Raw genomic sequence first — 16,833 nt, 5'->3', positions numbered from 1 at the left:
AAAAAAAAAAAAAAAAAAAAAAATCCCTCAGACACTCTGCGCAATCCAGCTTTCAGAATTCGAGGGGCGATTCAAGGGTCCTACACAGACGACCGTTTATGACGGCTCGCACAGCCGCCGTTTTTCGTTAGCGGCAGAGCCCGATGTTCAATTCGTTGGCCTAATTCCTGCCGTGGACACGTTTCAGGATTATACACAACGGGACGCAATGACTCTTATGCATACACTTCCCCTGTGCACGAATGCCGCAGGTTTTTCATGCACGGACATTTAACGTGTATGACAGCGTTGCAGAAAGCGGAAATTTTGAGACCGCTAGTATTGTTTCGGGCCGTGTGGAACGCTTGCCCGGCATTTCTCAATGGGTGTTACGCACAATTTGTCACGGATACACCATTCAGTTTTTAAGAGGCCCGCCTCTTTTCCGCTGAATTCTTTCCACGGTGGTAAACTGATGGAAATAGCGGTGTTGCGACAGGAGATGTCAACTCTGCTGAGCAAAGGGGCTATAGAAGACGTACACCCCTCTCAGATGGAGGCAGGGTTTTACAGCAGTTATAAAAAAAATAAAAAAATAAAAGACGGCGGATTTTGACCCCGTACTTCTCAAAATGCATGGATGCAGCTCTGGCCCCCGTTGCGGCTCCAGGGCGTCCGTGTTTGAACCACTTAGACGATTGGCAGGTTTTAGCGCAATCGCAGACTCAAGCACACTCTCATCGGGTTCTTGTGCTGAATCACTTAAAGAGCCTGGGCTTACACACGAATTTTCAGAGAAGTGTTTTAATCTCCTCTCAACAGATAACCTTTCTGGGAATAGAATTGGACTCTCGCGCGATGACAGCAAAGCTTTCTCTCCCGCGCGCTTCACTTCTTCACATGCTCCCTTTTCAGTGGTGGGCGAAAATACTAAATATTTCACCCCGTTGTCTTCTGCATCAGACGATTTCGGTGACACGGAGTTGTGTGATGTCGTTAAAACTATGGATGCCAACCGAATTTCTCCTACCGGGGTTCGGCTGGGGATTTGTGCTTTCCCAGAGACCGTCATGACGGATGCGTCTTTGACCGGTTGGGGAGCTGTTTGTCAAGGACGACCAGCCCACTGAGAGTGGACAGCGGCACAACGCAGTTGGTATATAAACAGGTTGGAATTACTGGCAGTTTTTCTGGCTCTCCAGTATTTTGCGAATCTGCTGATCGGCCGTCATGTGCTGCTCAGATCAGACAACACAGCGGTTGTGTCATACCTGAATCATCAGGAAGGATTACGCTCTCGCCCCCTGTGCAGGCTGGCGAGACATGTTCTTCTTTGGTCTCAGAACAAATTTCTGTCGATCGGAGCTGTTCATGTCCCCGGACGTTTGAACTTCGGAGCGGATATGCTATACAGACAGGCTCTGGAACAAGGGGAATGGAGATTACACCCCCAAACGGTGAATCTCTTATGGCCTACGCATTGCCCACGATGCTTCTCCCTATGCCCCATCGCCCCTGGGCTTTGCTGCGTTAGCTCACAGTTGGCCCAGGACCAGTCTGTATGCTTTTTCCCCGACTCATTTGATCCCAGCGGTATTATCCTAAATACGGCTAGACAGAGTGGAACAGCTGCTGCTGGTGGCTCCGCGATGGCACATGCAGCCGTGGTTTGCGGACCTGATCAGTCTGTTAGCGGGCTCTCCATGGAGTTTCCCCTCAGACTGGTTTTATTATCACAAGTACAGGGACTGATTTGGCACCCGAGGCCAGATCTGTGGAAACTGTGGGCGTGGCCTCTGAGCGGAGTGAGTTAGTATGTCCCGGTCTTTCTGTTGAAACTACCGAGACTATACTGAATTCTAGAGCAGCTTCTACGAGACGCTTATATGCTTTCAAGTGAAGACGGTTTACGACCTGGTGTGAAAATCGTAATGTGGATCCAGTTTACTGCCCAGTGGCTTCAGTGCTGGAGTTCCTTCAGGATCGTTTTTCGAATAGAGTGACACCAGTCACTCTAAGGTTTACGTGGCAGCTATTCAGCTTACCACAAATATATAGACGGTACCTCAGTGGGCCGTTATCCACTGGTTTCTCGTTTCATACAGGGTGTGTGACGGCTGAGGCCTTTCCACCCCGTGCGAGTTCCTTCATGGGATTTATCCATTGTGTTGCAGGGCATCTGTTGAGCCCTTGGAAACTGTACCGGATAAATCCTGACTCTGAAGACACTTCTTCTTATGGCTTTATCCTCCCTAAAGAGAGTTGGAGATTTACAGGCTTTCTCTGTCTCACCCTCGTGCATGGAATTTGCACCGGGATCTGTGAAGGTGTTGTTGCGACTGAGGCCTAATTATGTTCCTAAGGTCGCATCTAATCCCTTTCGCAAATGGTCCTGGAGGCTTTATCCCTTTCTGACCCCGCCTCAGCAGATCTAAGTCTTTGCCCCTTAGGGTTTTAAAGACTTATGTGGATCGTACAGCCCCATGGCGTGAGTCAGACCGGCTGTTTGTCTGTTTGGACATAAGAGTAAGGTCATGCGGTTACAAAACAGCGCATGTCCCATTGGCTGGTGGAGGCAATATCTTTAGCCTATGAGGCGCGCAGACTCGCTTCGCCCTTAGGAGTTAAAGCTCATTCCACTCAAGCTGTGGCTTCTTCTCAAGCTTTTCTCACTGGATCTTTTATGGATGATATCTGTGCTGCGGCAGGATGGTCCTCACCGAGCACTTTTATCAAGTCCTACAGTCTAATGTGAGGATGGCTCCTGGCTCCCGGGTTCTCTCCGCTTGAGCAGATGCTTCCTCGGATCCCAGCTATCAGGTACGTCAGGCGTTTTGGTATAGCGTTCCCATAGCAGGTGACGTCACTGCAGCATCGAAGTGACCTATGAAAGGGAACATCTCGGTTACATATGTAACCATGGTTCCCTGAATAGGGAACGAGATGCTGCGGTCCTGGCCGTGCCATACTTTGATAGCATTCTTCTTCTTCAGTCATGAAATCTGAGCGAAATGGCCCGCGGCACCCAGGTATACAATGCGTACGCATGCGTAGGGCGGTGCCAAGCTCTATTTGGCCAATTGAGATTGAGGAGTCACGTGCCGATTTGGGTTGATTTGGGAGGGGTCTGAGCCGGTTGGCCCTGATGGCAGGATACGCTATCTGTTGCCAGGGGCAATGCCTTCAAAACTTCACAGAGGAGGGACTAAACATTTCAGAGCGCTTTCATTTTTGCGCATTTATTTTGTCGGCGGAACAGTTCGAGACGGATCTACGAATACGCGAAAGAAAAGCAAGAAAGTAAAGCAATGCAAAAACATAAGGCGAAAGAAAGGGGACCTTACAGGAACAAGCTCACACCAAGCGCAAAACAGCGGTGTTTGGAGAAGCTCTCAGGCAGCTCCCTGCAGCGGCACAGAGACCTGAACAATTTACAATTTAATTTATATGGACATTGGGAATTATATTGTTTACAATGTAAGTCACTTTGCATTCACGCTGTTAATGGCTTTAATCTAACCCGGACATTTACATCTCGCAATCACACATTTAACTACCCTAGCTAACCCAGAACTGGTTTGTCCACTTTGCAGCCCCCAACAAAAAAAACCTGGTACAGTATGTGTCATTGGGTTAAAATCAAATTATAACTAAACATACACCGCTTTAGCTTACATCAAAACATGTTGGAAACGTTCGTATACATTGAACATCTCGTTACAATCTAGTGTTCAGTCGTAGTTAATTACTTTGTCATTTTGGTCAAGAAGTGCATTCTAAATGCAATGTAATTACAATACGCTAAAACGCATGTGAATAAACTTACTTTGGCCAGTACAACACTGTTTTCTTCACCTGCTGTAGATGGACCCAGCCACAGCAGAAACTTTCCAAAGACTTGTGGCTTTTAAACTCCTGCATTGTGTAGTAACTTAAACCAAAAAAAATATAATTCCCAATGTCCATATGTGTGCATGGACGTAAATGGTCCAGGTCTCTGTGCCGCTTGAGAGCTTCTCAAAATACCGCTGTTTTGCGCTTGGTGTAACCTAAAAAAACTGTATTCCATTGTTCCTATGTTTTCCATATGTATCGTGTGAGGTACTGCAGCAGTTTTTAACGCAGCAGTAACTTCCAGGCATGGTAAAACAGTGCAGAATTGTGAGAACCTCCTCTTAACAACACATGTAAACAATCCTGTTTCGCCGCCGGTATCCTTCCAACATGGCGGAGACCGTGATATCGAGGGAGGGGCTTTGTGCTATGACGACAACTTCTCATTCTCAATAGGATTGGCGGGATGGTATAGGGCTTCAGACATTCGTCACACCGAAGGTGTTCCCATAGCAGGTGACGTCACCGCAGCATCTCGTGGCAACCATGGTTACATACGTAACCGAGATGTTTGGCTGGTTTCCGGTGCGCTGCGGCAGCGCGGCGCAGTCAGTGACGTCATAACTGATCGCCGCTCGATCGCTCTGTTTGACAGCGTCTCACACCGGAACACCGACCATCGCACGCCCAATTCAATATAACAAACACTGACGAGACAAGACAACATCAAACAACGCGCAGTGTGAGTGTGCGAAATGTCCGGGGTTCTGAATATTGACGGATGTGGAGGGGAAGATTAAATAATACCCAACGCGTATGTGCCATCGGGACTGCGTGTGCACCCGCGTTGCCGACGGCGGAACTGCAGGAGAGAAACGAGCGTGAGTTATTTCAATGGTAATTATTTCTGCTTAAGTGTAAGTGTGTGTGTGTGTGTGTGCACGTGTGTGCCAGTGTTGCCCAGCAGTGACAATTAGGTCAGCTTTGTCACACATAGGTTGCACGCCTCTGGAGCAACTAGGGGTTAAGTGTCTTGCTCAGGGACACATTGGTGTCTCACAGTGGATTCAAACCCAGGTCTCTCACACCAAGGGCATGCGTCTTCTCCACTCCGCCATCAACACCCATCACACTACATCTTGTGAAAAGGGGCATAATATGTCCCCTTTAAAATGAACGCTAATTGACCCCTCCACCATAATGTCAACTGTTTATAGGCACTTTTTTATTTTTAAGTTTTACATTTTTATTTTTCAATGTTAAAAGTACATCAGAATGCACCATGATAATTTTTTTTTATACTTCTGTATTTTTAATAGTTACACATGTTTAGTTTAAGTTAACTATGATAACCGGATTTCTTACTTTTCTGAAAAAAGCAATAATAAACAATATTTTGATTGGTAGAGCACATTATGTGTCTGTATTTGAATTGCTGATTTGGTAAGTTTCACACTCACATGATCTCCTCATTTTTGCATTGTGGACCAGCAGGAATCACCCTCAATGTCTGTATTTTGTTAACTGGGATTGGCCTTGAATATGTTTTAATGCACTGACAGCGTATAACCATGCGTCTAGCTCTACCTGCAGTAGCACAGAGAGACAGTTGCTGTGAGATTAGCTCAAAAGATTAATTGAAATAAATAAAAAAATAAATATATGGTGGCCGAAAGAGCTAAACGTGCTGCAAATAAATAAAAAAAAAAACACCTGCAAACTAAGATAACAACTTCATCAATTGACAACACATGTGCTGCAAATGCTCACAACCAAATAAAGAAACGTGATACAAATAGAAAAAAAACACCTGCAAATTAAGAAAACAACTTCATCCATTTGACAACAAATTTGCTGCAAATACTCACTACCCAGGCAAAAAAAGAAAAGCGCTGCAAATAAAATTCTTTATTTGGTTGTGTTGTGAGCATTTGCAGTGCGTTTCTTCATGTTTGCATTGTGAGCATTTTCAGCACTTGCTGTCAAACTGATGAAGGACATGCTTTTTCTTTTTGCATGTTTTCTGAAGCAGCGCGTTGAGCTCCCTCGGCCAATGTAAATAAATAAAAATCAGAAAGCATGATGAAAATTAGTCTGCATACCCTCTTTTGTTGTCTGCAGTGCAGCTGTGCAGATCAGAAGCATGAAGGCAGATGCGCTGAACTTCATCATTCTGAGTCAGTATTGTGTCAGTGAAGGTATGAAGAGACTGTCTGCTGTAGTCATTCAGTTGTGTGTCTAACAGCGGCCTGCACTCTTACTTTTAAAGACTGACACTCCCACACAACATGCAAGAGTTTATTGTGCAATTACTGTTGCTGTTGCTGTTCTGGTCTGCCTGGAAGAGGAGCCATACCCGCATACTCACCTAGTCTGGCCTGGAGTTGCCCTGTCGATGACGTGAGTTACCTCTCCCTTGCTTTCCCTGAACTGTCCGGAAGAGGAACTGTTGACTGTGTACTCGCCATTAATTGGCCTGGAGCTGATCTGTTGAAGTTGAGAGACACCTCCCCCACCCCTCTGTTCCTTGGCCTGCTGGAAGAGGAGCCCCCCCACCCCCCCCACCCCCCACTGCCTGTCTAACATAGTCCGGTTGGGAGCTTATCCATTAACAAAGTGAGTTATTACCTCCTTGTTCACTTAGCCTTACTTGAAGAAGAGCTATTATTTATATTACATATATACATACATATTACATATGTGAGCGGTTTGTTCCTTGTTCTGAACCATTTTAAGGAGGACCTGTATTCACGTGTTTACCATAGTACAGTCTAAAAAGGGGATATTCCAGTTATCTACTTACCCCATGGTACATACCTCGACTGGAGAAGAGGAGCACCAGGATTCTGAGGAGAAGAGGTCGACGAGTGATGTTTTACTCAGGAAATTACTTGTAATTAAATAAAGACAAACTTTGTACCTTCTTTGGGCTTGTCTCGTCTCTGGTGTACTCTGGAATAGCTCCTCGAGGTGGTGCAGGGTATAGGGGCAGGATGTAAGGTTCCGGTCTGCCCCGGCCTGTGCTTATTATATATATATCATTCAGAAGTTTTATTGCATGTGTCATCTCGCAGTTCCTTTTAAGAGAACCGTTGCAGCATAACAGAAGTAGTGAAATCTCTGCTGACTCATTGAAAAGTACAAATATTAAAAAAAACAAAAATGTCAAAGGGACAATGTTACTAAATCCAAAATCTTTGAAACTGCTTGAATAATGGGGTTCAAGTTGGTTAAAATGGTAATACCTTAGAATAGGGAACACTTATTCACTATTAACTACAACTTTTGCCTCAAATTAAAAATTTGCTGTTAATTATTAGTTAGTTAGGTAGTTGTTAAAGGGGTCATATGATTTCAGGTTGTCCTATCTCTTTGGAGTGTTACAAGCTGTTGGTGCATAGAGAAGATCTGTATAGTTGCAAAGACTAAAGTCTCAAATCCAAAGAGATATTCTTTATAAAAGTTCAGTGCCTTGCTCAAGGGCAACTAAGTCATGGTATCGCCGGCCCTAGACTCAAACTCACAACCCTAGGGTTAGGAATCAAACTCTCTAACCACCAGGCCACAACTTCCCTCTCGGAGAGGCATGGCCGTAGCCAGGCTTTGAAAATTAGTGAGGTCCAGGGGGTTTCTATAATAACCCCCTTATTATAGAAGTGTGCTATAATAACCCCTATAAATACAACTAATTATATACACTAACACTTGGAAAGAAACATAAATGTAGATGTTTTTGGAGGGATGCTCATTTTCAAATCATACCCTATTTATTGCATCAAAGTTTGTTAATACTATATTTAAAGGGGTGGATAATTTTATCAGTTGCAAAAAATGTATTGCAACCATTCCAAGATTACAAAAGACATGTCATATGTCGATATGTTATCGTCAGTTCCTGTGGCGCAGACGGTAAAGCGCGTGTCACACATATTTTGACGTGTTCGACCCCGGTTTGGAATCCGCCTTTTGGCAAATTTTTTTTCTTCTCCTTTTTCAAATTTCAAATCACATTAGAAAACCATTTTTTTCCAATGAAAATTAAAGGGGGGGGGGGGGTGGAATGCTCGTTTTCACTCAATATCCTGTTAATCTTGAGTACCTATAGAGTAAGTAGTACTGCATCCTTCATAACTCCAAAAAGTCTTTAGTTTTATTATATTCATAAGAGAAAGATAGTCTGTACCAATTTTTCCCGGAAAAACATGACCGGCTGGAGGCGTGACGTGTGGGCGGAGCTAAAGAATCACGAGCGCCAGTAGGCTTTTGCGTTGAGAGGGTTTGGAAGCTGTGACATTACCGTGAGGAAAAAAACATCCAAAACAAACCATGGCTAACAGTCAGATTCAGCCGTTTATTTATGATCCAGAATCAGATCCCGAGGCTGAAACTGAACGAGAGCAGCAGCAGCAACGACAGAAAGCAGTTTTACTCACCGCCTGCGGTTCCAACACACGATCGTGACCCTTTGTCGTTGGGATTGCATCATCCTTAAGAAATAAACGATACGCAAATCCGTCGTCAAACTGGGCCTTGTTTGTAAAACAAGCATCTTCGAAATGCAGGGAACAAACACTTGCACAACTCCGTTGATGCTCAAATGTAAAACTAAAAGATGTAAAACTAAACTCCATCCACTGGTCCCTTAATGCTGTTTTTTTTTTGGTAATCTGTGCAGGGTTGTACACTTCTTTTGTGACATTTCGCGACGCTCTGATCAGTGAATGTCTGTGCTCTCAGTGCTCTGATACACGGGAGCGCGCGCTCTTCCGGCAGAAGTGCCCTTAGGACCCATATAAGGAAATTCCGCTCCATTTAACGTCACACAGAGCCATACTCAAAAACTTTCCAAAACTTGTGACAAATCGGAAGGAGTATTTTTGGAACAGAAATACTCCTTCAAATGTACAACTTAATTTTTGAAACTTTGTCCATGTTTAGCATGGGAATCCAACTCTTTAACAGTATAAAAAACTCAGTACGCATGAAATAGCATTTCACCCCCCCTTTAAGTAAATAAGCAAAAGCTTAAGGGTAGGTGTAGGGAGTGCTTGTCCCAAAAAGGTGGCATCCATTAAATTAGACTCAATAAGTTATTATTGCATACTGATTTATAATGTACTACAATACTGAGGTGCAGATAATTGCCACTATTTGAAGTAAGTAGTATAAATAGCAGAAAACCCTGATATTTTAACATCATATAAATAGAATCTATAGATATTTGCACTTAGTTTAAATAGCCACTGTCTTTTTGGATAACTGCCAAACTATTGTTGCCAGATGTTGCTATTAAAATAAAAAAAAAACTAAAAATAAAGAAAATAAACCGAAATTATACCAAATATTTTGTAAATTAGATAAAATAGTTATCGCTGACCCTACACCGCAATTTCCTACTTTATTAACTTTAAGTGTTAAATTTAGTGGAAAAAACAAGTAAAAAAATGCTTATTATAGCTGGATCTGGCATCTCGCGCTCTCACTCTGAAGACTCGCAGCACAGTTCCTTACAGCGACTCAGTGCCTGAGCTAATTCAACCCCTCGCCACATGGGCCAAGGCACAGCAGGCCATCCTCGGAGTGTGAGAATGGGTGTTGAAAACTATAAAGTGAGGTTACATACTTCAATTTGCTCAAAGACCCCCATTATTCAACTGTGTTGACCTATCCTCTTTGACAGGTGAGGATGTGCATGTCCTTCGCTCAGAGGTAAAATCTATGCTGGCTAAAATGGCCATAGAAGTGGTCCCCCCAGCGCAGAGCAAGTCAGGCTTCTACAGCCGGTACTTCCTTGTCCCCCAAAAAAGGCTCTGGCACTCAAGAGGTTTCAAAAGATGCTAGGTCTCATGATTTCAGCATGCCAGCTCTGCAACTGGTACAAGCTTGTTGTCCCGACTGCATGTGGGTCCCTGGGGTTAGCTTTGTCCCTTACATGTTCTCAGGCCCCTTGGGCTCCTGAACTGTAGGAGGTCAACAAGATGATTGGTGTAATTACATCCCCAACTGGTCTGTGATATTTTAAATATTTGTTTCAAGCCCGTCTTAGTGCTCTGGATGAATACTCAGTCCCCCTTCCTGATAGAATGGCATGACTGTATTGTCCCCATAGGACAGTACTCGTTCTGTATCGAAAGGAAACGTACTCGGTTACTGATGTAACCTCAGTTCCCTTAGATACAAAACGAGTACTGCATAATTTGCCACGCTTTATGCAAGTACACCTCTTATCAGCGCTTCAATTGAATTAAATCAGTTTGCCATGATTGAAAAAGAAATTGAAGAAAAATTACTTTTCCCTTTAGCATCTCAGCCTAATGGCTTACGATGCAGTACTAAGTTTTGTATCTAAGGGAACCGAAGTTACGTTAGTAATCAAGTACGTTAGGCTGCTATCCCTTTAAAACTGAATGCAGAGCTGTTACTGACGTGTTATTGATTCTGTGGTGAATTCGACTGCTTTCTTCACTGTATCTCCCAGCGCTATATAACGGTGTATAACAGTGTTGGGGCTCCGACTCGAGTAGATAAACGGTCTGCACAGCCCGACCTAGCGCGGATTCTTTCCGCTTTTGGTTTGTTTATCCAATGTAGCTCTTGTAAATCGGTCCTGATGAGAACGCAAGGCCTTTCTTTGACTGAATGCGCATTGTGATGATGTCACGGGACGCTTCTAAGCCCTGCAGAAAATTTGTGCCAATTAAGAGAATGTGGGATTTTTTGCTAAAATTTCTGAATTTGCTTGATTTTGCAATTAAATCAGTGATTGCAAAATCGCTAAATCCTGGAGGAACTGAAAAGTATGCATCGGCTAATTTATTTATATTGTGATGCATCATATTTGCATCATTAAAAACAGACTCATTTATATAGCCCAACTAGTAGTTGATGCGCTATACTGTTATTATTTAGAAAGTGAACAATAATCAGTGACCAATATTTGATATCTATATTGATTTCTCATCTCTAAACTGCTGAGTGATTGTGATGCATCACAACACAACAGAGACTGGAGGAAAAACTGGGATTAAAGTCCAAAACCTGACCTGAAATAACCTAACAAATCAATCGGGGCTAAAGCAGTCCCATTAATGACAAATATTCACACAATCTCATTTTTTGGGGAAGTCGTGGCCTAGTGGTTACAGAGTTTGACACTAAGGTTGTGGATTCGAGTCTTGGGCCAGCAATACTAAGCTTAGCCTGACAGTTTTAGCCTGTTTTAGACCAGGTTAGTCTCCCAGCATAAGTTGCCACAGTAACTAAGCTTGATCTAGGGCCTATGTTAAATAATTTGCTTTATGTTACCAAATAATTTAACAATGTGTCAGACTAACTGACACGTCAGACTAACAGACTAACTTCTCCCCACTCTCAGAGATGGACATCTCCAAACTTCTCCTTTCCAATCATCCTATTACTTGTCCACTTGATCCGATCCCCACTCACCTCCTTCAAACGATCTCCTCTTCAGTCATACCTTCGCTTACTCACATTATCAACTCCTCTCTTCACTCTGGAACATTTCCCTCAGCATTCAAGCAGGCTCGGGTAAGCCCACTGCGCAAGAAACCATCTCTAAATCCAGCGCTTCAAACTACAGATCAGTATCTCTTCTTCCATTCATTGCAAAGACACTTGAGCGAGCTGTGTTCAACCAGCTTTCTATGTTCCTTGTACAGAACAACCTCCTGGACAGCAACCAAGAGTTGAGACTGCTCTGCTCTCAGTTACTGAAGCCCTGCGACTAGCAAGAGCAGCTTCAAAATCCTCAGTACTCATCTTACTGGACCTGTCTGCTGCTTTTGACACTGTTAATCACCAGATTCTCCTGTCCACCCTCAGAAAGATGGGCATCTCTGGACCTGCTCTCCTGTGGGTTAAGTCCTACCTCTCTGACAGATCCTTCAGGGTGTCTTGGAGGGATGATGTTTCAAAGTCACACCACCTTGCTACTGGGGTTCCTCAAGGCTCAGTACTTGGACCACTTCTCTTCTCCATCTACATGACATCTTTAGGATCTGTCATCCAGAAGCATGGCTTTTCTTATCACTGCTACGCTGATGACACCCAACTCTACTTCTCATTCCAGCCAGATGACCCGACGGTAGCTGCTCGCATTTCAGCCTGTCTGAGTGACATTTCTAGCTGGATGAATGACCATCACCTTCAGCTTAACCTTACGAAGACAGAACTCCTGGTGATTCCAGCTAACCCATTGCTTCATCACAACTTATCTATACAGCTGGGCTCATCAACCATTACTCCTTCGAGGACAGCCAGAAACCTAGGAGTTGTGATGGATCATCAGTTAAGCTTCACTGACCACATTGCTACAACGACCCGGTCCTGCAGGTTTGCCTTATACAACATTAGGAAGATTAGACCCTTCCTGTCAGAGCAAGCAACCCAACTTCTTGTCCAAGCTCTTGTTCTCTCCATACTGGACTATTGTAATGCTCTCCTGGCAGGCCTTCCTGCATGTACTGTCAAGCCTCTGCAATTGATCCAGAATGCAGCAGCGAGGGTTGTCTTAAATGAGCCAAAAAAAGCTCATGTTACTCCTCTCCTCATCAGGATACACTGGCTACCAATAACCGCTCGCATCAAATTCAAGGTACTGATGCTTGCCTACAAGACGACCACTGGCACGGCACCAATATACCTAAACTCTCTGGTTAAATCTTATGTGCCTTCCAGAAGTTTGCGCTCTGCAAGTGAACGACGCCTTGTGGTGCCATCCCAAAGAAGTTCAAAATCACTCTCCCGGACCTTTTCCTAGACTGTGCCCCAATCTTAATACAATCTTTACTCATTTTCAAGAAACATCTAAAGACATTTTTTTCGCCTGCACTTAACCAACTAATACCAGCACTTTTCCTTTTCTTGTCTTTTCATTTATAAAAATATATATATATATATATATATATATACCTGGCTATGTGTTCTATAGACTAACTGAGACTTGTCATGGCACTTGTATACTATTGTTGTTCCCTTGTTGACCTGACTGCTTCTAATGTTCTCATTTGTCAGTCGCTTTGGATAAAAGCATCTGCTACATGATTAAATGTAATGTAATGTAACTGAAATAATCCTGTTTGGTTAACTTGTTTTATGAAACAGACCTTGAGACATTAAAAGTGATGATATTTTCTCCATTGGATCGAATCGAATTTAGTTGAATCTAATCGAATCGAAATCGAATCGTACTGCATCCTTACAGGTGAATCTTATCGCATCGGTAGCTGCTTCTCATGTATCTTTAATGTATCGTATCGTTAGCTATGTATCGAGATGCATATTGTATCGGCCCAAGTCATGAGATGTACATCCCTAACATGTAGGCTATGACACATAAACAATTTATCACTGGTTTTGTGGTCCAGGGTCTCTCTCTCACACACACACACACACACACACACACACACACACCGTCCCCATTCACCCATTATTGCATGATTATTAAATTATTTGTGTGTATAGAAATTCACATATTATTAATTAGTAAGCTCTTATTTTCCTTAAATGATAGAATGAAAAATAAAATTATATCAGTGAAAACATAATGACTAGTTTTGTAAACGATTGCATTATACTAGGAGGGAGAAGAAAATAATTACTAGAAATAAATTTTCTATACATACTGTAGTCTACATAAAAAAAACAATATTGCCTATAAGATTAATTTTCGTTCTGCAATTAAATGAAAATGTTTATATACAATAAAGCCTCGAGGAGACCACACACACTGCATCTAATCAGTTAAAAACTGCAGTGGAGTCTAATGTGTAAACAGCGGTTTCATCATTTTTCCACTGAAACATTTTGTATACTGATAAGATCGATCTTTCTCAGCATGCTCACAGATGAAGTGGATTAGAGCCCTGCACAGGCCTCAAATATAGAACCTATATAGAGTCTTTTTTCGACCTGTTTTAGCCTGTTTCAGCTATTAAAATGTTAACTGATTAAAATACAGTACAATTTTTTATATATATAAAGTTCATTTAGAAAAACGTTTGGAGCATTTTTTTGTTCGTTAAATGTGTTCATTTATTTATTATTATTATTATTATTATTTAAGTATAGTGGCAAGAGGCATAAAGAATTGATAATATATGTTTGATCAATGTATAGCCTTCTCAAATCATCATAACTTGCCTAAAATAAAATATATATAAAACAGTTCAAGCATATCACAATGTCAGTTTAAATGTTTAACACATAAGTTAAAAGTGGAACTGCAGGACACGGAGGCATCAGCATGACCACTGGCATTTTTTTTTTTCTTACAGTGGAAACAACTTAAAATATGCAGTCCTTTTTGCTCATAAAGGTAAGAGTAATACATCATTCTAAACCAGTGGTGAAGCTACAGGTGGGCAATGGCCCACTAAGTGAGAAGCTGGTAATTTTCCAGATTAATATTATTCATCAAAACATAATGATTTTAAATGTATAGTTTCACTATAACTTCATATACACTGTATGTGCTTTACAATATATTTTACATGAGTTTTCATGGTCAATTAAAGGCAGTTTATTCATTTAACCTCATCCTATAGGTGCTTACCATACGCCTGTCAAAATAATGATTGGTCAGTTTCTGTTAGTCCCACCCACATTTGAAAGTTGAATTTGAAAGTAGTGAAACAAACATCATTCAGTTTTAAAAAGTATAAACTGGATTTCAGTTAATAGATAAAATAGATTGAAAGTAGTGAAACAAACATCATTCAGTTTTAAAAAGTATAAACTGGATTTCAGTTAATAGATAAAACTTTTATTAATACTTATTTATCGGTAAATGTTGAAATTAAAATTAATTTATTCAATGCTTTAGTAGTATTGTGTATTGAATATTTGTACTGTATTTTATGTTGTCAATTTGATATGCAGTTTTCATATGCAACACTTTGCAAACCCAGTTTTATGTAACCCACCCACTTAAATATCCCTGTTCTGAACGGGAGAACTTCAAAATGAGAACCTAAACTCAGCGAATTGCCTCACAGATATTATACATATATAGAAAATAAATATATATGTATATAGAAAGCTTAGTTTTGACTATAAATACTGGGTACCTCTTGGCTAGCTTAGAAGATGCAACCACAATTATGGGAAAGACTACTGACTTGACAGTTGTCCAGATGACAATGATCAACACCCTCAAAAAGGAGGGTAAGCCACAGAAGGTCATTGCTAAAATGTGCTGTGGACTGAAGCCGGAGTCAGCACAACAAGAGTCACCACACTCAGACATCTTCAGGAAAAGAGCTACAGCTCTCACATTCCTAGAACCAAGCCACTCTTGAACCAGAAAAAAAACATCAGAAGCATTTCATTTACCATTTACCATTTCACCTGGGGTAAGGAGAAAAAGAACTGGACTGTTGCTCTGTGGTCCAAAGTCCTCTTTTCAGATGAAAGTAAATTTTGTTTAATTTGGAAATCAAGGTCTGGAGTCTGGAGGAAGACTGGAGAGGCACAGAATCCAAAGTCCAGTGTGAAGTTTCTAAAGTCAGTGATGATTTGGGTGCTGTGAGACCTGCTGGTATTGGTTCTTTGTGTTTTATCAAGTCAATGCAGCCATCTACCAGGAGATTTTGGAGCACTTTATGCTTTCATCTGCTGACAAGCTTTAGGGAGATGCTGATTTCATTTTGCAGCAGGACTTTAGCACCTGCCCACAGTGCTAAAACCACTTCCAAGTGGTTTGATGACCATGATATTACTGTGCTTGATTGGCCATCTAACTCACCTTTCCTGAACCTCACAGAGGATCTATGGGGTATTGTGAAGAGGAAGATAAGTAACATCTGACAAACAATACAGAGGAGCTGAAGGCCGAGATCAAGATGTTTATCATATCCGTCCGAGTCATGAGATGCACATCCCTAACATATAGGCTACTACGACACACACACATATACATATACATATACATATATATATATATATATATATATATATATATATATATATATATATATATATATATATATATATATATATATATATATATATGACCCTGGAGCACAAAACTAGTCTTAAGTCGCTGGGGTAAATTAGTGGCAATAGCCAAAAATACATTGTATGGGCCAAAATTATTGCTTTTTCTTTTATGCCAAAATTCATTAGTATATTAAGTAAAGGTGAAGATATTTTCCTACTGTAAATATATAAAAAATGGACCTTTATCACTGGTTTTGTGGTCAGGGTCACACACACAAACACACTGCATTATTAAACTATTTTGTCTATAGAAATTCACGTATCATTAATTAGTAAGCTCTTGTTTTCCTTAAATTATCCAAAAAAAAGGAAAAATAAATACATCAGTGTCATAAACACAATGACTAGTTTTGTAAATGATTGCATTATACCAGGAGGGAGAAGAAAATAATTACTAGTAATGAAATATAAATATGTTCCATTTTCTATATATACCGTAGTCTACATTAAAAAAACGTATATGATTAATTTTCATTATGCAATGAAATTAAACTGTTTATATAAAATAAAGCCTCGAGGAGACCACAAACACCGCACCTAATCAGTTAATAACTGCAGTGGAGTCTAATGTGTAAACAGCGGTTTCATCATCTTTCCACTGAAACATTTTGTATACTGATAAGATTAATCTTTCCACCTCCAGATTTAAAAAGAGCGGGAAGGGCTTGATGACGTTTATCAAGTATCAGGGGATGTGAGTGTGGTTGAAATATGAAATAAAACGCTGTTCTACTTATAGTCGGAGTTTCACTTTTATGCCTATTTTCAACAAAATGGTCAAATACATAGGCTATATCAAGAGCATGCTCACAGATGAAGTGGATTACAGCCCTGCACGGGCCTCAAATATAGACCTTATATCCAATTGTTTGCAAAGCTTATAGCTTGTTTTTAAAATAGTTCAGTTTTGTATGTAATGGAAAAGTTATTATATTCCGTTGTGTGAAAATCGGTTGGAGCATTTTTTGTTCGTTAAATGTGTGTGTTTTTTTATTTTATTAT

Source organism: Carassius auratus, unplaced genomic scaffold (assembly GCF_003368295.1).
Source record: "Carassius auratus strain Wakin unplaced genomic scaffold, ASM336829v1 scaf_tig00027223, whole genome shotgun sequence".
Taxonomy (NCBI): Eukaryota; Metazoa; Chordata; class Actinopteri; order Cypriniformes; family Cyprinidae; genus Carassius; species Carassius auratus.
This window is presented reverse-complemented; position numbering follows the sequence as displayed.